Raw genomic sequence first — 26202 nt, forward strand, 5'->3', positions numbered from 1 at the left:
CTGGGAATTAAAACCAGGTCCATCCATCTCCAGGACCCACAATGGTAACCGCCACTCTAATTTACATCTTTGGTTGCTTTTAATATTAAATTGTAATATATAGTATAATATTCTATGTAATATAGTATAATATTCTATCATAGTATATTATTCTATCATAATATATTATTCTATTATAGTATAATACTCTATTATAGGGTTACAACTTACTGAATGAAGCCTTTATTGTTGGACATTTAGGTTGGTTTAATTTTTTCACTATTATAAGTAAAAACCAAGATTTTTTAAAGAGAGAGAAATGGTAGGAATGTTGTTTGGTTTATTAGTTTATTTGTTTGTTTTAAAGGATTTAGAGCAGATGGGCTGAGCTCTCAGAGGCTAGAAGGATTGGAGGTTTCAAGTTGAGTGCTTGAATGGAGAATGAAATTCTGATTAGGAAGGGTGCCAGTGTGGAGAGAAGAAAAGAACAGACTCTGTGCTTTAGCCCAGGGTTTGGCAATGTCTGTGCAATAGAAAATTTGGGCAGCATTTCAGAAATATTCTGTAATTCACACTTTGGATATTTTAGTGTTCTCTAGCATCGTCTTATTTACATCTCATTGACATTAGGTAGTCTTGTTTGGGTGGGGCTGGGCAACGAGTGAGCCCATTCTCTTCCCCAGATCAGCTATGTGGACCTAAGATCCCTCCATCTGTCCTTCGCATGTCCCGTGCCCCTCTGCCCCTCTCCCCCTCAGTCTTCCTTTGAGGTTATCCCTTTGAGGTTCTGTATCCCAGGTCAAAAACAGATGAGGAGGCCTAAGGACATCATGTGTGGTAATGACCTGAATGGCCTTCATTCACTGAGCCCTCAGCATGGTACTGAGCACTTTTCAGACCTCATCTCTTTTATCATTACAACAGCTCAATGGGATGGAGACCATTATGAAACCACCATTTTATGGAGGAGGAAAAGGAGACTTCAAGAAGATGAAGATTTGACCAACTTGCATAGAGCCGGGGCCTGGTAGAGCCAGGATTCAGAGCCACATCACTCTAAACTTTATAGTCACATCATACTAATCACCCTGTATATATTACAGCCTTCGTGATACACTAGAAACAGAGGATGCTTCAATGTGGGGCGGGAAGGGGTTAGGGGGATTTTCAGAAAATCAGCAAGAACACATTCAAAGACCTGCATTCTATGTACACCTGATAGGCTCACTTAGAGGATGTTGGAACTGCAGAGGATTCTGAAAGTACCTCTTTCCTACCTTACTTTTAAAGTGTGGCCAATGAGGTCCAGAGAGATCAACCAACTTGCCTAAGGGCGAGATGGTGGCCAAATCAGGTTAGAATCAGGGTCTTCTGACGCCTACTTGATGACTCCTCGAGAAGCAAGCAGCTTTTAGCTCTATTCTGCTGGAAGCACTGGGAGTAAAAGCATGGGTCAGAAGGGAGGTTGAGGAAAAACAGGAGTAGTTTGGCACAGCTGGGCAACACTAGGGTTTAGGGGAGATATGGAACCACAAGGATCCTCTGACTGTCCACTCCCTACTCCGGCACCTAAGTCCCAATTCCATTGCACAGCAACATACACGAGGGGCGATTGACAGGAAGCCAATGTGGCCTAATGATCAGAACCTGGGTCTGATAGACAGATCAGGATTTCTATCAGGCAAGATGCTTCACTTTTCTGAGCCTCAGCGTCTTTATCCACACAGTGGGGTTATAATTACTTATCATATGGGGCCACTGTGAGAATGAAATGAGATAATGCTTGTAAAGAAACTAGCACATGTTTGTGGAAAGAAAAGAATCTTGGGGTTGTTTGAGTTGGTGGAAAAAGGAGAACACAAAACCAAGTTTATTATTTCAACAAAAGACCAAGTATTTCTTAATTTCATCTGATTCATTATTTCTGACAGGCACTGCCAGAGGGGTGTTCATTTCACTTTCCCCACGTGGAGATGGGTTGTGCTGGCGGTGGGAAAAGTCTCTGTTCCCTGTCTTTGGTGAAGAGTGAGGGATGGGTTAGATTGGATTGGGCTCAGGGATAGCACAGGATTGCTTTTTACTGTCTGTCTTGAAAGGGGTGATAGATGGAGAGGAATGAGGATTGTTCATCTAAACTTGAAGTCCAGATTCTTTCTAAAGTACCTGTTCTCAGCTGTGTGACCTCAAAGGAACCTCAATTGTCTCTTGACCACAGAGTCACATAATCACCACTTTACATGCAGAATCTTATTTAACCCTCAGACAAGCATGCAAGATAGATATTACCACCCTGTTTTAGATAAAGGAGAAAACTGTGGTTCAGGGAAGTTAAGTAATTTGTCAAAGGCCACAGAGTACACAGCTAGCAAGTGGTAGATATGAGATGTGATCACTGGTCTGACCCCAAAACCTGTGCTTTCTGGTATGCCCAGGGTAGATTCAGATTTTGTTGGGTCTAAAGCTTATGCAATTTTAGAGGCCCTCTTTGAGAAAAACAATATAAAATCACAAATATACAAAAGTGAACATTTATTTAGATTTTTATTTTTATTATTTTTATTTTTTTTTGTTTTTTAATAAATCTTTATTGTTCAGATTATTACAGGTGTTCCTCTTTTTTTCCCCCTAGCTCCCCTCCACCTGATTCCCCACCCCACCCCATGCCCTTACCCCCCACCACTGTCTTCATCCATAGGTGTAAGCTTTTTGTCCAGTCTCTTCCCACACCCCTCACACCCCCTTCCCCCTGAGAATTGTCAGTCCACTCCCTTTCTATGTCCCTGATTCTATTATATTCACCAGTCCATTCTGTTCTTCAGATTTTTTATTCACTTGATTTTTAGATTCACTTGTTGGTAGGTATGTATTTGATGTCATTTTGTTGTTCATAATTTTTATCTTTACCTTTTTCTTCTTCTTCCTCTTCTTAAAGAACACCCTTCAGCATTTCATGTAATCCTGGTTTGGTGGTGATGAACTCCTTTAGCTTTTTCTTGTCTGTGAAGCTCTTTATCTGACCTTCAACTCTGAATGATAGCTTTGCTGGGTAGAGTAATCTTGGTTGTAGGTTCTTGCTGTTCATCACTTTGAAAATTTCTTGCCACTCCCTTCTGGCCTGCATAGTTTCTGCCAAGAAATCAGCTGACAGACGTATGGGTGCTCCCTTGTAGGTAACTAACCGTTTTTCTCTTGCTGCTTTCAAGAGTCTCTCTTTGTCTTTTGCCCTTGGCATTTTAATTATTATGTGTCTTGGTGTGGTCCTCTTTGGATTCCTCTTGTATGGGGTTCTGTGCGCTTCCTGAACTTGTAAGTCTATTTCTTTCACCAGGAGAGGAAAGTTTTCTGTCATTATTTCTTCTAATAGGTTTTCAATATTTTGCTCTCTCTCTTCTTCTGGCACCCCAAAAATTCAGATGTTGGTACACTTAAAGTTGTCCCAGAGGCTCCTTACACTATCTTCATATTTTTGTATTTTTTCTTTTTGTTTTTCTGGTTGGGTGTTTTTTGTTTCCTCATATTTCAGATCTTTGGTTTGATTCTTGGGGTACGGTGATCTACAGTTGAGTTTCTGTATATTCTTTATTTCAGACAGTGTATGCTTAATTTCTGACTGGTCCTTTTCCATTTTTTTGGCATTCTCATTAAGATCCTTAAAGGTCTCACTAAGTTCCTCAGCGGTTTTTAGAAGATTCTTGAGTAACCTTATAAATGTGGTTCTGAACTCTATGTCGTCCAGTAGTTTGCTTTCCTCCATTTCTTTCATTCGTGACATGTTTCTTTGTCTCTGCATTTTGCTGCTTCCTTGTGTTGATGGAGTGGCTTTGTGTGGTAGGTGACCTATAGGGGCCAGTAGCTCAGCCTCCCCAATCACCTGAGGTGGACGCCTTTGGTACACCCCTTTGTGGGCTGAGTGCAAAGTCTTGGTGTAGTTAAGCCTTGATTGCTGTTGGTACACTGGGAGGAATTGACCTCTAGGCCAATTGGCTGTGAGGACCCGCTGTGTCTATAATGGAAGAACTGCTGTGCTGGAGACACGCTTATGGTGTAGGACTTGTTTCAGTGGGGCTTTGGTGCTCACTGAGTCTGCCTCTTGAGTGTGTCACTTATGGATGTGAGGAGTTGAAATCTGGTGTCTCACACTGACCACTAGGTACACTGGCTTCTGGATCTCCAATGGGGTGCAGGTCAGCTACTGTCTGAGGCCACCCAGCAGGAGCTACAGCAAGAACTACAGTTTTCTCCTCTTTGCTTGGGGTTTGGAGGTTTTGGAGCTGTCTGACCCGGGCTGCAAGTTTGCTAGGTTAAGCTGCGATAGGGCAGGCCATTCATATGCTAAAGCCGCTGTTTGGAGCTTGGGTGGGTTCGTAGATTGTGCAGGGCAGGGTCTCAGGGCGTGACTAGGCTAGGGCGTGGCAAACAGTGATGGCTGCCAGTAAGCTGGCTTTGCGTCTCCAACCGTGTCCCCGCTTCCCGCGCCCAGCACAATAAACAATTGTTCCTGCGCGCAGCCCTGCAAGCAAGCCTCCCTCACTTTCCGAACCCACGGCAGACAGTCCAGCTTCTCCCCTTAGGAGTTTGGGTCCCCCGCGTCTTCCCAGAAACGAGTTCGGAGTAATCGGGAGCTTATCTCCCTTCGGGTTGAAAAGAGCAGTGCTCCAGATTCGCGTGTCTCCGTACCTCAGCTTTTCAGCGCTTGTGCACCCCTCAATGCTGTTTGCTCTTTCCTTCTAGTTGTGGAACTTTCACTCAGCCAGCTTTCCCGTGGTTCTGGGTGATAGACGTTCTGTCTTTTAGTTGTAGTTTTGAAATTGTTGTGCGAGGCAGCAGTTTAGGTGTTTACCTACCCCGCCATCTTGGATCTCCTATTTAGATTTTTAAATAAAATCACAACATATTAGGAAATATGTTAAAGCTGAACCATCATAAAATCCAGGAAAATAACATATCTATGTTAACTGCTTGACACTCCTCTCTAACACCTGTTTCCTATATCTTTTGGCTGCATCCTCTTTGGTTGCATCCCCATATGACAATGATTTTGTAATATTTTCCACATACAAAATTAAAAAGATAACCCAGTCTTCTTCCAGCATGGTTGATTGGAAGTTTAAAAATTATTGATGATATGGAAAGGATTATTGCAGCTAGATAAGTCATTATTGGTGATGGCATATAAATATCAGGATAGTCAAATTTGGGAAAAACCTCCATCAAAATTTCTTCCATATATGAGCCATAAGACTTTAGGGCATTTTATGTTTTCTGTTATAGTGATTCAACTAAAATAATCTTTAAATTGGTGAGACCTCTTACCCTGTTTGCTGTCAGCTAAATGTGATCTTCTTTGATATTAGTATTTTGTGTCAAATCAGCAAAAATTTCTCATGTTTTCCAGTAAAGCTTCTCCTCATGGAATGAAAATGGTTTATATTAATAAAAGATTCATAATTGCCCTGGCTGGTATGGCTCACTTGGTTAAGAGTCGTCCGTTGCCCAAAAGATCATCAGTTTGATTACCAGTCAGAGCACATGCCCAGGTTGGGGGTTCGGTCCCCAGACCTGGGGCCTATAGGAGGAAACCAGTTCATGTTTCTCTCTCACATCGATGTTTTTCTCTCTCTTTCTCCCTCTCCCTTCCTCTCTAAAAATACATTGCTTAAAAAAAATAAAATAAAAGATTCATAATTAACTCCCTTCTTATAAATCTATGACCTTTTAAAGGGAATTCATTACAAAATACCAGATAGGAAAACATTTGAAGCATTTGAATGATTGGGCCTGGAAAGGTGAAGGCTGGAGGAAGCAAACAACCATCTTCAAGGATCTGAACCTTAGTGGGTATTGGAATCATTCATGAGAATCACCAGGTGTTGGGGGTGCTCAGGTAGCTGCCTAGTTAGCAGGCTGAGGAAGTAACTTTGAGCAGGTCACCCTAAAATGGATGCAAAGTGTAATAGGTAAGTCTGTGAATGAGAACCCCTAAAACCACCTGGCTGTGGACTCCAGGTGTGTCCTGAGGCCTTGCAAATGCTGTGGGAGGTGGCACAAATGCAGACTCTTGGGCCCCACCCAGGGCTGCTGAATGGGAGTCTGTATTTTCACGAAGTCCTTGGTGATTCTGCGCAGGTGATTGTCAGAAGCCCTGGACGCAGACTTTAGCAGGATCGCCCTGATGTGTCCACCCCAGCTTGGCAGTTGGTCTTTTTTACTCTCTCAGTCCTTATCCTTGGGAACTGGCCTCTCTTCTAACATCATCCAGCTCTATTTCCCCTCCCACGGAAGTCCTAGAGGCTGAGATTATTCCTCTTTGATTTCCAGCTCCTCTCAATGCCTGGCACCTAGGAGGTGCATTTATGCAATGCCCACTGTGTACCAAGAGCTTTTACCTCATTTGGTCCTCACCCCAAGCCTGTAGGCTGGAACAAATATTTTCATTTTATAGATGAAGAAACTGAGGCTCTGTCACCTGCCTGGGGTCATAAGTGGCAGAGCTGGAATCAAACCCAGGTGTGTCTGGTTCCAGAGCCTTCAGTAAGGGATCAGTAAGTATCTGTTTAATCACTTATTTACTTGATTATTCATCCAAGCATCCATTGATGTTCTTATTTATTCATTGAAGAGACTCAGGGGAAATAAGGAAGAGAGCAGTAGAATCTGCTTCTTCTGGGTGAACTATTTTTAGAACAGGTGTTATCTGGCCCCCAGGAGGCCCCCAGAGTGCCCAGCCTTGGGGGCTCTGTTGCCCTGGGCGTGTGGAGGTGACATTCCTGCACCACCCCACCCCTTTCAAAATGTCCTCCATGACTCAGCAAAGAAACCCTGGGTCTGAAATCAGAGATGAGGCCAAAGGGGAAAAAAACAAAACCTCAAGAATGTTCTCTTTTCCTGGAGGAATTTCCCTTTCATAGCTCTCATTCCTCTGCCAGGCAACCCAGGAAGCCATGCCTGTGGTCAGCTCTGACCCCCAGGCAGGGGACAGCATCAGGCCTTCTTCTTCGGTGGCCTCTGATTCTAGGCCACCAGGGGCTTGCCAGCCCCTCTCTTAGTTTGCCCTTAAATAGTAAAATTCTAACCCTGGACCCCAAATACCTGGTTTAAATTCTGCCTCTGCCTCTTACTAGGTGTGTGAACTTGGGCAAGTCACTTCACCTCTCAGTGCTTCAGTTTCCTCCTCTGTTCAGGAGGAATAACTGTAAATTAGAGTAGCGATTTTCAACCTTTCATCACCCGGCATACACAGACTAATTACTAAAATTCTGCGGTGATCTGACAGAAAAAAAATTGGTATAATTGTGATTCATTCACACCAGATGGCTATTGTTGTGTTGACTGTTGTCATTTTATTTATTTGACAATCTAAGGGAAATCTAAATAGTCATGTATTGCATGTTCAAACAATTCTTGCAGCACACCGGTTGAAAATTGTTGAATTAGAGGATTAACATAATTAATGTAAAGCATTTAGAACAATGCCTGACTTGAAGTAATTGCTATGTAACTGTTGTTATTCTTGTTATTATTACTTATGGAAGAGTTAGTCATACCTGGAGGAGACTCGGTGAACTCGTGCTAAACTTCTTCTCTCCTCATTTGTTCTAGTTTCACCCCAGAATTTACTTGAATTCTCAATTATTCATGTGGCAGAGCGCTTAAGGGGGCAACTGCAAATGAGTGAATAAATGAATAAATTAGAAAGCTCTGGGTTGCCCTCTGAAAATGAGATTATTGTGATGGATGAAGAGGCATGACTCAATAGATTGTTAATTTGGGAATAACCCCATTCATTCTAGGAGGGGGTGGCCCTCTGAGAATTTCCAGGCATAGGCTAGAGAGACCTGCCTACCAAGAGAGTTCACTGATAGTGACACATTCGGTATGAAGATACACAGACTGCAGGGGAAGGAGAAAGTCATTCTTGGCTTCTGGTTCTCAGCCCTGGATGTTTCAAAATCACCTGGGGATAAATATACAGAGCCTCAGCCCTGCTTCTGGGGATTCTAATCTACCGGTCTGGGAATGAACAAGACATCAGAATTAAAATCTAAACAAGTGTTCAGGAATGAAGGCAGGCAATAAGTGGAGACAATGTAATAATAGCTGCACATACTATAAACTGGCTGTTTTAGGTACATTTCTCTCGCCCTCATAACCACCCCATTTGAAAGGTAAGAACCTGCCCTGGCCAGTGTGGCTCAGTTGGTTGAGCATCATCCCATGCACCAAGAGGTCACCAGTTCGATTCCAGGTCAGGGCACATGCTTGGGTTACTGGCTTAATCCCCAGTAAAGGGCATGCAGGAGGCAGCAGATCAATGTTTCTTTTTCAACGCTGTTTCTATCTCTCTCTCCCTCTTCCTCTCTCTCTAAAACCAATATATATAGATAGATATAGATATAGATATAGATATAGATATAGATATAGATATAGATATAGATATAGATATAGTTTGTTTGTTTTTTAAGAAAGGTAAGAACCTGTGGTTTAAGCAGTTTGGTTTGGCCAGGGTCACACAGCAGAGCCCATATTTGAATCTAGGTCTGAATCCAAAGGCCTAATGTATTTTGCTACATCCCACACTGCAGGAGGTCAGCCTGGAAGAACCTTCCCAGAAATTGAAATTAGGATTGTCTGCCCTGATGTAAACTATAAAATCGATACATCACAGGTCAGAGCAAAGCTATGCAAACTGATTTAAAGAGACACAAAAGTCCCCCCAGCTCCAGCTTGACCTTAACCCATGCCCTCTATTAACATATCTAAAGAAAGAATGCGTCAGTGGGGGTGGAGGGAGCTGGCGTTTGTTAGTTTGACACTACTTGGGCTGAGGGAGGAGTCCACGTCCTGCCGACCCCTGGCAGCTTTGTGCTCTGGCATCCAGTTTCCTTGGCCTTCCATTCCTTCCCCGACCTCTCTGGTTGTTTCCTTCCGAGTCACTTTCTCCCGCTACCCCTTAAATGTGGTGTCCTCTGCATCCCCTTCTTCCCACATTCCCAGGTGGGGCCCAGCTGCCTGCCCCGAGGACTTCTAGAGGTGCCTACTCCTGACTTCAGGCCTCAAGGCTAAGGTCGGGGAGAGGGAAGGCTGTCGTCAGACGTGACCAGAGTTCACAGCCCAGCTGGGCCCCTTCCTGGCTGTGGACCTTAGAGGTTACATTTTTTTAGTCTCAGTTTCTTTAGCTGTGAAATGGGATAGTGATGCCTACCTGGAATTAGTGTGGTGAGGATGAAAAGAAACTCTAGGCACCCCAAGCACACAGTAGAACGTGGTGGTACATGGTGCCTATTTCTTATGTCCAGCTGCTGTGGAACTTCACCTGAATGTCTGTGGGCACCTTAAAAGCAACATGTGAAATAGAGAATCTTTTTTTTTTTTCTAAATCCATTCTTCCTGACCAGAGGAAATAGAAACACCTTCCATCAAATTGCTGAAGCCAGAACCATCCTGGCCTGTCCCACCACCACCATCCAAACGGCACCGGCACCGAGGCCCAGTGATTCTGTTTCCTGCATTTCTTTTGTCTTGAGCAGCTCTCTGAATTTCTCACTAGGTTATTGCAAGAACCTCTTAACTACTTTCTCAGCTTCCTCCTTCCTAAACTCCAAATGCTGGTCCATATTGAAACCCTTTAATAGCTCTTGGTTGCCTTCGGAGCACAACTCAAATTTCGCAGCCACAGGCCTTTCATGATGTGTCCTGACTTCCTGTCCAGCCCCGGTCCCTGCCACCCTCCTGTATTCTACCCTGACCCTCCCTGGTGGCAGTGCTGAGCCACACATCAAGTATGCCAGCTTCTCATGCCTCACTGCAGCGTAAGTAAGTCTTTCCTGGGAGAAGACCACACACACATACACATACACACACACACATGCATGCACACACGCATACACGTACACGAATGCACACATTCACACATGGGCTGGAGCAGGTGCCTTTCTCCCAAGGCTTCCTTCTGTCTTTCCAACAAGACTCAGAACTCCCAACTCCTCTTGGGCATCCCTGGGTGCTTGGTGTACAGCAGGGTCTCAGTAGGAGGCTGTCCTAATAAAACATAACATTTATGGATCCTCGGTGTGGGCCAAGAACAATTCTAAACACTTAACATCCTCACAACTCTACGTGGTAGGTATGCTTTATTCATTCATTCTACCATATTTATTGAACAGTTCTCTCTGGTCAAGCCCTGGGCCAGGCACTAGGGATATGGCAGGATGAGGAGGATGAGGAGGGCTAGAGGTGGGAGGCATTCCTACTTTACCTAGGGGGGTTAGGAAAAGCCTCTCTGAAAAGGTGAAAATTGAGCAGAGATGGGGAAGTGGGAAAGGAGCTATATGGGTGTCCAGGGGAAGGGTGGTTCAGGCAGAGGGAGTAACCAGGACAGAGGAGATTATTAGCTCCACTTGACGGATGAGGAAACCAAGAGTCTGGGAAAGATTAAGTGGCAGACCTTGGTTTCAAACCCAGGTTCTGTCACGCCTGACACACTGTTAGCCATTACTTTACACTGTCTTTTGTGGGACCCAGCAGGCGCCTTGGCTGAGGGCAAGCTGGCTCTCATCCCCTGGTTGGAGTTTGGCTTCCCATGTTAAGGAGAGCAGGGGCTGATTGGCTGGCTTGGTGTTCAGGTTCACTTGCTGCCTCTGTTTTTCTGTTTTGTCTGTTTCTTTCTGTGGCCTTTATTGGAGGCAAGTAGATTGTGTCTACTCTCCAGGCAGCCTCAAAACGCATGCTTCTCCTGCAAAGCTGAGGGCGAGACCCTGAGATACGATGTCTTGGCAAAGACCCATTCCCCCGCACTGGTCAGTAGTCAAGGAGGCCTCTGTGGACAACCACTGCATCTCACTGCACACTTTCCTTCAAACTTGAGCAGGAGGAACTGAAGTGAGCATCTTTGCAGAGGTGGTATTTGAGCTGGCCTTGAGGGACATGAAGCAAATTTTTAAGAGCGGTCAGGTGGGTGTTTTAGGCATAAAGAAGAGTGTGAGCTGAGCAGAAGCATCAGTGTTGGACCACTCAGTGGACCTGGAATATAGGTATAAGGAAGGTGTATGTGTGGGGGGAGGGGAGATAAGGCTCCGGGAAGAATGTAAGGTAGATAATGGCAGCCTTTTAAAAATTTTAAATGGCAGACTTTGCATGTTCCTTTCAGATAAGGGGTCAGGATTTTATCCTGAAGACATTGGGATTTTAAGGTTTTAAGAAGCAAAGAAAGCACATGTGCATTCCTGAGATTTTTGAAGGAGAGCTTGGGCAGCAGTGGGGAGCATGGGCTGAAGAGGGAGAATGGAGGCCAGTGAGAAAGGGTATTGCACCAGTGTTAGAAGGGAACACCTGAGCACTTAGTGGAGGGGCCAAGCACAATTCTAAACACTTAACATCCTCACAACTCTACGTGGTAGGTATGCTTTATTAATTCCTTCTACCATATTTATTGAACAGCTCTCTCTGGTCAAGCCCTGGGCCAGGCACTAGGGATATGGCAGGTTCCTGAAACATTTTGGAAACGGAGGTGACAGGATCTGCTTCCAGGTTAATGTAGACATTTGGAGCAGGAAGAGCTGAGAGGAATAATGTCAGCATTTTTAGCTTGGATGGCCAGTGGATCACGGTTAACTGATACATAATACAAAAGAGGAGGGGCAGGTTTGGAGCATCCTGCGCTCTGGTATCTGTAACATCCAGGTGGGGATGTGAGCTGTGGAGGTTAGAACTGGAGAATCATGAAAGTTGAGGCTGAAGGGATAGAATACGGTCTCTGAAGTGTGAAAACTCGGGCCTTGGCTTAAGGCCTGGCAGATGTTTGTAGTTCCAGAGGCCGGTGAAGGAAAGAGGAGCCAGGGTGGGACCTGGGGAGGAGTGTTTTGATTAAGGCATCGCTGGGACTATTTGACGCACCTTGGCGTCTGGTGGTGGGCGGTGGAGGCCCCATCTCAGGAGGAGCACACAGTTGACCTGGTCTGGGTTATCTGCTCAGAGGCACTCAGACCAAGGGTGCTTCCAGTCATCCTGGGCTTGTTTACATGGCCTTTGTGGGAGCTTTTTCCTCTGCACATGCCCAGCCTCCCACTGCTGAGGGGAAACTCATGAAAGCAGGGATCCTGACTTCTCCCCCATTATTCTCCAGGAAGCTCAGCCTAGGACTTTGCACACAGTCGGGCTGAGAACGCTAGTGGGGGACTGAATGAACAAGCAGAATGGGCAGAAGCATTGAACTTGGTCTGCTGCTGCTTCTTGAGTTCCTTTTTGTTTTTTTAAATATATTTTTATTGATTTCAGAGAGGAAGGGAGAGGAAGAGAGAGATAGAAACATCAATGATGAGAGAGAATCCTTGATTGGCTGCCTTCTGCATGCCCTACACTGGGGATCAAGACCACAATCCAGGCAAATGCCCTGACCTGGTATCGAACAGTGACCTCCTTGTTCATAGGTCAACACTCAGCCACTGAGCCACGCTGGCCGGGCTTGAGTTCCTTTTTAAGGGGAACATCTGGTTTACAGGAATGGGTATAATCTGCTCTCAGGCGTGAGTTGCATCAGGCTTGCTCCATCCATTGGTCCATCCATGCATTCTATATCAGACTTTTGTCAGTGTAAATATCTACTAAAAGTTCAGCAATTTGCCTGGCTGGCATGGCCAAGTGGTTGAGCATCGACCTATGAACCAGGAGGTCACAGTTCGATTCCCGGTCAGGGCACATGCCTGGGTTGTGGGCTCGATGCCCATGTGGGGCATGCAGGAGGCAGTGATCAATAATTCTACTTCATCACTGATGTTTTTTTTTTTTTTATCTCTCTTCCTCTCTTTTTTCCAAAATCAATGAAAATATATTTAAAAATAAATAAATAGCCAAAACCAGTTTGGCTCAGTGGATAGAGCGTCAGCCTGCGGACTGAAAGGTCCCAGGTTCGATTCCGGTCAAGGGCGTGTACCTGGGTTGCGGGCACATCCCCAGTGGGAGGTGTGCAGGAGGCAGCTGATCGATGTTTCTCTCTCATCGATGTTTCTAACTCTCTATCCCTCTCCCTTCCTCTCTGTAAAATATCAATAAAATATATTTTAAAAAAATAAATAAATAAAAGTTGAGCACTTTGAACATAGGGTTGGGGGGCTCCTAGTACTTTCCATGCATTATTTTGCTTACATTACAGCAGGCCTCTGAGGTAGGCACTGTTACTCTGTTTTGCTGGTGAGGAATCAGTTAATTATCCCCCAGGTCACACAAGTGGTAGAGGTGTGATTCAGCCCTAGTTCTAACTCAAAAACCCCTATGCTCTCTCAGTCACTCACGTTAAGGCTCCAATAGGTAGAAAATGACCATATAATTTATTGTCCAGACTGGAATGAGTTTTAAAAAGTTTTATTGAGATATAATTTTCATAACATAGAATTCACCTATATAAAGTACACAGTTTAATGGCTTTTAGTATATTTAGAATTGTGCAGTTATCACCATAATCTAATTTTAGAAAATCTTCATCACCCCCAAAAGAAACTCAGTAACCATGCCGGTACCGGTTTGGCTCAGTGGATAGAGCGTCGGCCTGCGGACCGAAGGGTCCCGGGTTCGATTCCGGTCAAGGGCATGTACCTTGTTTGCGGGCACATCCCCAGTGGGAGGTGTGCAGGAGGCAGCTGATCGATGTTTCTCTCTCATTGATGTTTCTAACTCTCTATCCCTCTCCCTTCCTCTCTGTAAAAAATCAATAAAATATATTAAAAAAAAAAAAAAGAAAGAAACTCAGTAACCATTAGCAATCACTCCCCATTACCATCACCACCCCAGCCCTAGGCAACCACGGATCTATTTTCTGTCTCTATAGATTTGCCTATTCTGAACAATTGATATAAATGGAATCATGATGTGTGGTCTTTGGTTGGCTTCTTTCACTTACCATAATGCTCTGAGGGTTCATTCATGTTGTAGCATGCCTCAGTACTTCATTTCTTTTTATAAATGTTATAGCATGCTTCAGTACGTAATTCCTTTTTATGAATGACTTAAATGATATTCCATTATATGAATATACCACATTATCTTCACTATATTTGTTCATATGTTAACAGACATTTGGGTTGTTTCCACTTTTGGCTAGTATGAATAATAATAATGCTCTTGCATTTGAATACAGATGTCTTTGTGGATGTGTTTTTATTTTTCTTGGGTATATACCCAGGAGTAGAATTGCTAGGTTACATGGCAACTATGTTTAACATTTGGGGAACCGCCAGACTGTTTTCCAAAGTGGCTGCACCATTTTACATTCCCACCACCAGAGTGTAAGGGCTCCGCTTCCTCCACATCCTCACCAATGCTTGTTATTCCAAATTGGGACACTTTTGAGAGTGAAAGGTACAGCACTAATAATTACACCAGGATAGCTGGCACATATTCTGCGTCTACTTAGATACCAAAAAACTAGAAGATTCAATTCCTGATTCAGAGAACTTTCTGGCCACATGATGAGTCAAAGCCCCAAAACCCACATGCTTGAGTTAATTAAAGAATCAAGTGAAGGTAAATTATTAAGAAGGAAAGCAAAGTACATTTTATTTCCCCTAGGAAATTTTTTCTCTTTAAAAGAAAGGAACTGTCTCATTTGTCACTGTATGATTGTCCATGGCCCTGGAGTATCTTTCACAGAGTCTCAATAAGAATCTGGAATAAATGAGTGAGTGAGAGAAGGAATGACACAAACTCTCCTGGAGGGAATGTAAAGAAAATAAATAAATAAAGAATGAATCAACTGACGGGGATTTGTGAGTTTGGGAGAGGTATAAGTCTTTTCTAAAAATGTAATTTTCTGCTCAGTGTTTTAACAACAATGTTAATTTTTATTATTGTTAATCCTCACCTGAGAATATTTTTTCTATTTATTTTTAGAGAGCAAGGAAGGGAGGGAGGGGAGAGAGAGAGATCATGTGAGAGACACCGATTTTAAAAAATATTTTTAGCCAAAACCGGTTTGGCTCAGTGGATAGAGCGTCAGCCTGCGGACTGGGGGGTCCCAGGTTCGATTCCGGTCAAGGGCACATAACTTGGTTGTGGGCACATCCCCAGTGGGAGGTGTGCAAGAGGCAGCTGATTGATGTTTCTCTCTCATTGATGTTTCTAACTCTCTATCCCTCTTCCTTCCTCTCTGTAAAAAATCAATAAAATATATTAAAAAATATTTTTATTTATTGCTTTTTAAAATTTTTATTTTATTGTTGAGAGTATTACAGATGCCCCCATTTCCCCCCCTCTGCCCCCCTCCACCTATCTCCCACCCCATCCCAGGCCTTCACCTGTCTATTGTCTGTGTCCATGGGCTATGACTAATTTGTACTTCTAAATCCCTTCTCCTTTTTCACTCAACCCCCCAACCCCCCTCCCATCTGGCAACCATCAAAATGTTCTCTGTATCTATGAGTCTGTTTCTGTTCTGTTTGTTCATTTATTTTGATTTTTTATATTCAATTGTTGATAGATATGTATTTACTGCCATTTTACTGGTCGTATTTGTTATCTTTTTCTTTTCTTCTTCTTCTTAAAGAAGACCTTTGAACATTTCATATAATACTGGTTTGATAGTGATGAACCTCTTTAGCTTTTTCTTTTCTGTAAAGCTCTTTATCTGACCTTCAATTCTAAATGATAGCTTTGCTGGGTAGAGTAATCTTGGTTGTAGGTCCTTGCTTTTCATCACTTTGAATATGTCTTGCCACTCCCTTCTGGCCTTTAAAGTTTCTTTTGAGAAATCAGCAGACAATCATATGGGCACTACCTTGTAGATAACGAGCTGCTTTTCTCTTGCAGCTTTTAAGATTCTCTCATTGTCTTTAACCTTTGGCATTTTAATTATGATGTGTCTTGGTGTGGTCCTCTTTGGGTTCAACTTGTTTGGGACTCCCTATGCTTCCTGGACTTGTATGCCTATTACTTTCATCAGGTAAGGGAAGTTTTGTCACTATTTTTTAAAATAGGTTTTCAATTTCTTGCTCTCTCTTATCCTTCCAGTACCCTCATGATGTGAATGTGGTATGCTTGAAGCTGTCCCTCAGGCTCCTTACATTACTTCATATTTTTGGATTATTTTTTCTTTTTGCTGATTGGGTGTTTTTTGCTTTCTTATATCCCAAATTCTTGATTTGATTCTTGGCGTCCTCTACTCTACTGTTGATTACCTGTAAATTATTCTCTATTTCAGTTAGTGTATCCTTCATTTCTGATGGGTCCTTTTTTGTTGTTGTTGATGTTCTCACTAAGTTCCTTGAAGTACTCAGTAAGTTCTTTGAGCATCCTTATAACCATTGTTTTGAACTCTGTATCTGGTAGTTTTCTTGCTTCCTATAATAATAGGATTTATTATTTGAGTTCTTTTTCTGGATATTTCTCTTTTTCTTTCATTTGTGACATGTTTCTTTGTTTCCGCATTTTGGCTGCTTCCCTGTGTTTGTTTCTGTGTGTTAGGTAGATCTGCTATGTCTCCTGGACTTGGTAGAGTGGCCATGTTAGTAAGTGTCCTATAGGGCCCAGTGGCTCAGCCTTCCCAGTCACCAGAGTTGAGCACTGCAGGTGTGCCCCTGTGTGAGCTCTGTGCACTGTCCTATTATAGTTGAGCCTCGATTGACGTTGGTGCAACCCAGGCCAATGGATTGCAAGGATCAGTTGCAACTACAGTGGAAGAACTGCTGTGCAGAAGCCGACCCTATGGAGCAGGACTTACTTCAGTGGGGCTTTGGTGCTCACTGAGTCAGTCCCTTGTGTGTGTCATTCCTGGTGGTGGTAGGGTTGTAATCTGGCATGGTAGAAGTTGGCCACTGGGTGCTCTGGTTCTGGAGCCTCTGGGGAGATGCAAAGTCAGCCACTCCCTGTGCCCTGCTTGGGGCCACCCAGCATGAGCTACAAAGCAATCTGCAGATGGCTTCTACTTGTGTTGGGCTTCGTGTGGTGCACAGGAGAGGCCAAGCTGTGAACCAAGATGGGCTGCTGCTAGTGTCTGGCCTGGGGCCACTTATTGAGAGATATGGGGCATGCTGAGGCCAGCTAATGCTTGTTTGAGTGATTTTAGGAAAGTCTAGCATGAGGCAAGAGAGGCCAGTTCTAAGGAAAAGCCACTGGAAATGGCTTGGTTGAGCCTGCAAGTAGGGAGGGGTGGGGTCTCAGGGAATTATCAGGGGAGGGGAAAAAGTGTTTGCCAGGTTGATGGAGATTTTGGTGTGGTGACTGCCTGTTAGCTCTGTGGTGGGGAGGGCTCAGCAAAGGAACAATGGCCTCTTCCAGCATTTCTGTCTGGGAGAAAGCTGCCCCTTCAGCTCTTGCCCTGATTCCAGACAAGTTAGTTCCTCCCTGAATGTCCCATGTTCCTTTCAAGCTGCTGCCCCAATGCTGGAGCTCAAAGGGCGGGAGTCCAGGTAAGTCTGTGTGCAGGCTCTTTAAGAGGAGCTGCCTGGGGCTCCAGCAACTTCTGTGTCATTCAGCCACAATCTCTGCTGGTTTTTATAGCCAGAAGTTGTGGGGACTTTTCTTCTCAGCAGTGGAACCGTGGGCTGGGCGGCGGAGCGGGGGGGCGGGGGGGCGGTGGGGGGGGCGAAGGGGGGAGGAGTCTGGTGTGGGGCTGGGACCCCTTGCTCCTCAGGAAAACCTTCACTGCCAAGATATTTTAAACCATCGCATGTGAGTGTAGGACTGGCTGGTTCTGAGATTCCACCCCACATCTCCATCCCTTCTATGAGTATCGATATGCTTCTTCTTTAATTCCCTAGTTGTAGGACTTTCTTTCAGCTAAAGTTTTAAACCATCGCATGTGAGTGTAGGACTGGCTGGTTCTGAGATTCCACCCCACATCTCCATCCCTTCTATGAGTATCGATATGCTTCTTCTTTAATTTCCCAGTTGTAGGACTTTCTTTCAGCTAAAGTTCAGGTGGTTTTGAATCATGCTTGTTTGTTATTTTATTTTATTATTTTTTGTTTGTTTCTTATTCCCATACTCTGAATTCATTTACTGTACCTGCCCCACCTCTGAAATCACTTGATTCTTCTACCCCTGGTTTAGCCCCTTCCCCATATTTGACAGGAAATTTGAGGTTGGTTCAGAATGGGAGTGACTTGGTCAACTCTGGTGTTTTGTATTTTAGTTGTAATTTTGATGTGGTTGTGGGAGGCAACAAGTGCTGTGTTTACCTATGCTGCCATCTTGACTGGAATCTGAGACACGTTGATTGGTTACCTCCCACATGCACCCCAACGGGGCCAGGGATTGAACCTGTCATCCAGATACATACCCTTGACCAGGAATATGAACTGACCCTTCGGTGCACAGGCTGACACTCTCACCACTGACCAACACTTGCCAGGGCACAACTCTAATGATAATTTTAAAAGAAAAAACTAAATAACCTACAACTAGAGCGATCTTAAACTTGACTTTGTAAGTGTGGGTGGCTGACCAAAGGTGGAGGAAAGACATACCAAGCCTGGGAATTGCAGGAGCAGGGGGTCTGGAAACAAAGCACATAGCTTTTCGCAGAGTACCTCCTGCAGCAGGGAATAAAAAGGTGTAGTACCTACCCCCAGGAGTTTCCAATTTTGAAGGGAAAATAGGATTTATTAACAGGAAACAATGAGACTAATTTAAAGCAATCATTAACTGGTGTGTGCCCTTGGGCAAGTCAGCTCCCCTCTATGGGCCACTGTTGATCATCTGGCTCTAAATTAGCCTACTCTCTAACGCTACAACCCTGGTGGGCCGGGAACTAGGACTTGAAGGAAGGAACTGGATTTGGAGAAAGGACCAGGATGCCAGTAGTGGGTGATAAGGCCTTGGGGTGAGCTGGAGTGCTCCAGCTGAGATAAAATTGGATAGGGTGGCTGAGGCCTCTTGAAGGAGAACTTTAAAAGCCAGGCTGGTTGACTTTTAAATTTGACCTGATAAGCAGGTCCTTGGACTGGAGATGAAAGGAGTGTCTGTGGGAGATTAATCTGATGGCCCTGCGCCATTGATCCGGATCTATCTGGAAGCACCGTGAGGACTAAAAGGCTCTCAGGGAGGCTTTTGCAATAGTAATGCAGGCCCAGTCTTTTAAAAGAGGGTTTGAGACTACTCCTGCCAGTCTCAGGGTACACGTGGCTTCCGTGAAGTTTGATTTTCCTTAACCATAAGTAATTTAAAGTAAATGTACTTTTTACTGCATGACAATTATGGCTGTATTATGGACCAGAATCCTAAATGTGTATATGTTTCTAAGGCAGAATGTTAGACTTCAAACAAATCTCAGGTTTGCTGAGGACTATTTTAGATCATACTAGATTCCTCAGAGAGATACTTTCTTCTCTGCTGTGAACGGTTTACTTTGGTGGCAAATTTTGAGAAACTGGCTAACAGTCTACTGGAGGAATTGGAAGAATAGGATCTAAGTAAGCTTTTGCTAATGGTTTTTTTGGGGGGTAGATAATTGATTGGATACAGGAAACCAAAGAAAGGAAGAAATCCAGGATGGCACCAGGGCTTAACATCTGAAGACTCAGCAGAAAGATGGTGCTATTCATAAAAATGTGCAAATTGAAAGAGGGGTGGAAATATATGGTCTACCTTGAGGATACTGGGAGCACATGGCCTCGCTAGTCCCAGGGAAGTTCTAGCCAGGTTGATCATGGAGGAGGGACCTTTTGGTTTTTCCCACTGCCCTGCATGTTGGACACTTTGCCTGGTGTACTTTTGTGTATCAACTCCTAAAGAAGATGTTCACTGTGGGGTTTTAGAAGGTGCCCTATATCAGACAAAGGAAGTTCCCACCTATCCCTACTTTGCTAATAGTTTTTTCTTATTGTGAATGGCTGTTGAATTTTATCAAAAACTTTTTTTGGCATCTGTTGATTCTATCATGATTTTCGCACCTTTAATCTTTTAATTTAATCTTTTAATATAATTCATCAATATATTGATGAATTATATATATATATTTTTTAATATATTTTATTGATTTTTTACAGAGAGGAAGAGAGGCATAGAGAGTTAGAAACATCGATGAGAGAGAGACATCGATTCGCTGCCTCCTGCACGCCCCCCACTGGGGATGTGCCTGCAACCCAGGTACATGCCCTTGACCGGAATCGAACCTGGGACCCTTCAGTCCGCAGGCCGATGCTCTATCCACTGAGCCAAACCGGTTAGGGCTGATGAATTATATTGATGTTTTTCAAAAATAATAAACTAACCATTTATTTTTTATATAAGGTAAATGCAATCAAACATACAACCCGTTTTATTTATTTATTTTTTAAAGAATAGTTTATTGATTTTTAGAGAGAGATGAAGGGAGAGGGAGAGAGAAACCTCGATGTGAGAGTGGAACATCTATCAGTTGCCTCCTGCACCCCACCCTTCCCCCTACTAGGGATGGAGCCCGCAACCCGGGCATGTGTCCTTGACTGGAAATCAAACGCACAACCTCCTGATGACACCCAACCAATTGAGCCACACTGGCCAGGGCATTTTTTGTTTATTTTTTATTATTTGAGAGCGAGAGAGAAACATCTATATGAGAGTAACATTGATCAGTTTCCTCCCATACATGACCCGAATGGGGAAAGAACCCACAATTTAGGTAGGTGCCCTGACTGGGAATCCAACCCATGACCTTTTGGTGTATGGGATGATGCTCCAACCAGCTAAGCCACCCTGCCAGGGCTACTTAATGTTTTTAAAGTTAAGTTTTTCATTAAGTAAATTTATTTTAAAAGGAAACCTGATAAAGTCCCAGGTTTGTTGTTCTGGTACACACAAATACAACTTTAAAATGAGCATAAAACTTCCCGGCTGGCATGGCTCAGTTGTTGAGCATTGACCTATAAACCAGGAGGTCACAGGTCAATTCCTAGTCAGGGCACATGCCCGGTTGCGGGCTCCATCCCCAGTGGCGGGGGGCTGGGGCAGGAAGTAGCCAATCAATGATTCTCTCTCATCATTGCTATGTCTATCTCTCTCCCTCTCCTTTCCTCTCTGAAATAAATAAAAATATATTTTAAAAAATAAAATGAGCATAAAACTGTTAAAAATATTTATTTGGACTTCAAACTTAGGCTCTGGCGCCTGACTGGGTTCAAATCCGATATAGCACATGCAGCTGTTGCCACCCAGATACCCATGGCTCTCATCCTCCCCAAGTGCACCAGCCCCCTTCCAGTGCCAGCGCTGTGAGTCCATGTGCTCTCCCGTAGGAAAGCTGGACATTCTGGGCAATTAATTGCAGGCCCCTTTCTCCATCCCAGCAGCCCTCCACCGTTGGGAATGGAGGACAGGTGTCCCTGCTCCCTCGGAGGCAGAAGCATGCACTTTTCATCACGTCCCAGAGTTCCTCAACAGGACTGAGCTCCATTTGCCCACAGTGTTAACTTACTCAACAATGTACTTTTCACTGGTTTCCTTCCCTTCTGCCTCATTTCTCCACTCTGGGGTGCTTCCTGGAATCACCTCCTGGGTCAATTACTTCACTTGAATCCTTGTCTTTGGGGAGACCCAACTAAGGCAGCCTCTTGCTAGTGGCATGGCGTTGGTCGATAGTTAGCTTCCCTGTGTCTCTGCTTCCATCTGTAACAGGAGGGTAATAATAGCAGCTATACCTCATGGGTAAGTGGGTGAAGGTGGTTAAAAGATATAAGATAAATTAGTCCTGGGAATATAATGTACAACATGGTGATGATAGTTAACGGTTTTGTATTGTATATTTGAAAAGTTGCTAGATGAGTAGATCTTAAAAATTCTCAACATTATTATGAAATTGTACACCTGAAACCTATATAATTTTATGAACCAATGTCACCTCAATAAATTCAATAAAAAATTAAAATAAATTGTCATCACAAGAAAAATATTGTAATTATGTAATGGTTCTTAACTAAACTTACTATGGTAATCATTTTGCAATATATACATATATTAAATCATGTACACTTTAAATTAATACAATTGATACTTCAATAAAACTGGAAAAAAACTTTAATAATGATGATTTACTTTCTTATCAAAGATAAATGACCTTCTAACCTGAACAGTCTACTCAATAATTCTGAGAGTAGAGAAACACTTCCTTCAGGACAGATCTGGTTTCTGGTTATGTACTTACTTCAAAGCTATATTTTTTAGTCCTCCTGCATACTAAAAACCTCTTACACTTCAACATTTTTGTCTTCCCATAACTTCATATCTATTCTTTTAGATATGAAGGGAGAGGGAGCGAGAAACATCAATGATGAGAGAGAATCATTGATCGGCTGCCTCCTGTACCCCTTCTACCAGGGATTGAGCCTGAAATCCGGGCATGTGCCCTGACTGGGAATCGAACTGTGACCTCCTCCTGGTGCATAGGTCAACGCTCAACCACTGAGTCACACCAGCTGGGCCATATCTATTCTTTTTAATTTAAAACATATTGTTCTCTTTAATGAAAGAGTTCAGTGTTATGATTAACTAAAACTTCATACTTGTATTTTGGAAGATAGGAGTAATGGGCTTGCAAGATTAGATAAGGTACATGGCACACATTTATGTTGGCATAACAAGAGTTCTTGAATTTAAAACAAATACACATATATTTTATTACTAATAAACTACTTTTCATCTTTCCAGTTGGCATAGGTGTTTGTTTTTTGTTTTGTTTTGTTTTGAAATAGATACCTAATGTTTATTCATTAGATTGGTTCAGCATTTCAGCAGGGAATTTAGAATGAAATTTATGGGAGGAGTTTTGGGGGATGGGTGAAAGGTGAAAGGGATTAAGAAGTACAAATAGCCAGTTATAAAAATAGTTACAGGGATATAAAGTACAGCACAGGGAATATAGTCAATAATATTGTAATAACTATGTATGGTGTAACATGGGTAATAGACTTATGGGGAGGTTCATTTCATAGTTATATAAATATCTAACCACTATGCTATACACCTGAAACTAATATAATATTGTATGTCAACTTTAACTGAAAAATAAATTTTGAAAAATCTAAAAAATGCCTTTGATTCATAACTTTAGAAATTAATTCACTTCTAGAAGTAATGATGAGTGCACACAAAAATATTACCACAAAAATATTTCCCAGGAGGAGGAGGATCCAAGATGGCGGCATAGGTAAACACCTAAACTGCTGCCTCGCACAACAATTTCAAAACTACAACTAAAAGACAAAACGTCTATCACCCAGAACCACGGGAAAGCTGGCTGAGTGGAAGTTCTACAACTAGAAGGAAAGAGAAAAGAGCATTGAGACGTGCACAAGCGCTGAAAAGCTGAGGTACAGAGGCGTGCGATCCAGGCTGGCGGCAGGCGTTGCTTTTTTTCAACCCGAAGGGAGACAAGACCCCGATTACTCTGAAATCCAATTTCTGGGGAGACGCGGGGGACCCAAACTCCTAAGGGGAGAAGCTGGACTGTCTGCCATCCGGTCGGAAAGTGAGGGTGGCTTGCTTGCAGAGCTATGCGCAGGAATAATTGTTTACTGTGCTGGGGCGTGGGACACTGTCGGAGATGCAGAGCCTGCTAACTGGCAGCCATCGCTGTTTGCCACGCCCTAGCCTAGTGACGCCCTGAGACCCCGCCCCCGCACAACCTACAAACCCACCCAAGTTCCAAGCAGCAGCTTTAGCATATGAATGGCCTGCCCTATCGCAGCCTAACCTAGCAAACTTGCAGCCCGGGTCAGACAGCTCCAGAACCTCCAAACCCAAGCAAAGAGGAGAAAACTGTAGTTCTCGCTGTAGCTCCTGCTGGGTGGCCTCAGACAGTAGCTGACCTGCACCCCATTGGAGATCCAGAAGCCAGTGTACCTAGTGGTCAGTGTGAGACATCAGATTTCAACTCCTCACATCCATAAGTGACACATTCAGGAGGCAGACTCAGTGAGCACCAAAGCCCCACTGAAACAAGTCCTGCACCATAAGCGTGTCTCCAGCACAGCAGTTCTTCCATTATAGGCACAGCAGGTCCTCACAGCCAATTGACCTGGAGGTCAATTCCTCCCAGTGTACCAACAGCAATCAAGGCTTAACTACACCAAGACTTTGCACTCAGCCCACAAAGGGGTGTACCAAGAGCATCCACCTCAGGTGATTGGGGAGGCTGAGCTACTGGCCCCTATAGGTCACCTACCACACAAAGCCACTCCATCAACACAGGGAAGCAGCCAAAATGCAGAGACAAAGAAACATGTCACGAATAAAAGAAATGGAGGAAAGCAAACTACTGGACGACATAGAGTTCAGAACCACATTTATAAGGTTACTCAAGAATCTTCTAAAAACCGCTGAGGAACTTAGTGAGACCTTTAAGGATCTTAATGAGAATGCCAAAAAAATGGAAAAGGACCAGTCAGAAATTAAGCATACACTGTCTAGAATAAAGAATATACAGAAACTCAACTGTAGATCAACGTACCCCAAGAATCAAACCAAAGATCTGAAATATGAGGAAACAAAAAACACCCAACCAGAAAAACAAAAAGAAAAAAGAATCCAAAAATATGAAGATAGTGTAAGGAGCCTCTGGGACAACTTTAAGCGTACCAACATCTGAATTTTTGGGGTGCCAGAAGAATAGGTTTTCAATATTTTCAAAATATTGAAAACCTATTAGAAGAAATAATGACAGAAAACTTTCCCTACCTGGTGAAAGAAATAGGCTTACAAGTCCAGGAAGCGCAGAGAACCCCAAACAAGAGGAATCCAAAGAGGACCACACCAAGACACATCATAATTAAAATGCCAAGGGCAAAAGACAAAGAGAGAATCTTGAAAGCAGCAAGAGAAAAATGGTTAGTTACCTGCAAGGGAGCACCCATATGACTGTCAGCTGATTTCTCAGCAGAAACTATGCAGTCCAGAGGGAGTGACAAGAAATATTCAAAGTTGCCCAAACCAGTTTGGCTCAGTGGATAGAGCGTCGGCCTGCGGACTGAAAGGTCCCGGGTTCGATTCCGGTCAAGGGCATGTACCTTGGTTGCGGGCACATCCTCAGTGGGAGGTGTGCAGGAGGCAGCTGATTGATGTTTCTCTCTCATCGATGTTTCTAGCTCTCTATCCCTCTCCCTTCCTCTCTGTGAAATATCAATAAAATATATTAAAAAAAAAAAAAAGAAATATTCAAAGTGATGAACAGCAAGAACCTACAACCAAGATTACTCTACCCAGCAAAGCTATCATTCAGAAGTGAAGGTCAGATAAAGAGCTTCACAGACAAGAAAAAGCTAAAGGAGTTCATCACCACCAAACCAGGATTACATGAAATGCTGAAAGGTATTCTTTAAGAAGAGGAAGAAGAAGAAAAAGGTAAAGATAAAAATTATGAACAACAAAATGACATCAAATACCTACCTACCAACAAGTGAATCTAAAAATCAAGTGAATAAAAAATCTGAAGAACAGAATGGACTGGTGAATATAATAGAATCAGGGACATAGAAAGGGAGTGGACTGACAATTCTCAGGGGGAAGGGGGTATGAGGGGTGTGGAAAGAGATTGGACAAAAATCTTACACCTATGGATGAAGACAGTGGCGGGGGGTAAGGGCATGGGGTGGGGTGGGGAATCAGGTGGAGGGGAGCTATGGGGGAAAAAAAAGAGGAACACCTGTAATAATCTGAACAATAAAGATTTATTTAAAAAACAAAAACAAAAGAACAAAGTATTTCCCAGGATTGTTTCTAATAGGGAAGAATGAGAACTTAAATTTTCAACAATACCTGTTGGGTTAAATGCATTATATATTCACCCAATGGCATACTACTAGTATGTAGCCATTAAGAATAATGTTGTAGTATAAATGACATGGAAAAGTGCTAACAATATATATATATTTTGTGGAAAATAAAGCTTACAAAACAGTTAGCAATGACCTCATTTTAAAAAATAGAACAGTCTTAGAAAAACAAATATTGACATTTTAAAGGGTTATCTATGGATGGTGAAATTGCAAGTAATTTTTTTTTCCTTTTTTGTGTGGCTTATCTGGATTTTCTAAGGTTTCTACAATGCAAATGAATATTTCCATGATATTGGAACTATAATAAAATTTATCATATAAAAAACAATTTATTGAGAAAATATTTAGCATAGAATTTGCCTGTTAGTGTCCTTTCACTCAAGAGGACCTCAGGAGAGGTAGGAGTTCCCCAGGGCCTCCTCCCACCGGGAGCATTACTGGAGGCCTGTGGTCTGCCTCTTGGTCATGTGGAATCCAGTATTGGGGAAAC

At 43.2% G+C, this 26202-nt stretch overlaps 1 protein-coding gene across 5 annotated transcripts in view; it reads left to right on the forward strand.

Annotated features, from left to right (window-relative positions):
- The window catches only part of CCND3 (cyclin D3), a 96958-nt gene that overhangs the window by 63160 nt on the left and 7596 nt on the right, over nt 1–26202 (forward strand). The window lies entirely within an intron of this gene.

This window comes from Plecotus auritus, assembly GCF_963455305.1.
Source record: "Plecotus auritus genome assembly, chromosome: 4".
In the NCBI taxonomy this organism is placed as follows: Eukaryota; Metazoa; Chordata; class Mammalia; order Chiroptera; family Vespertilionidae; genus Plecotus; species Plecotus auritus.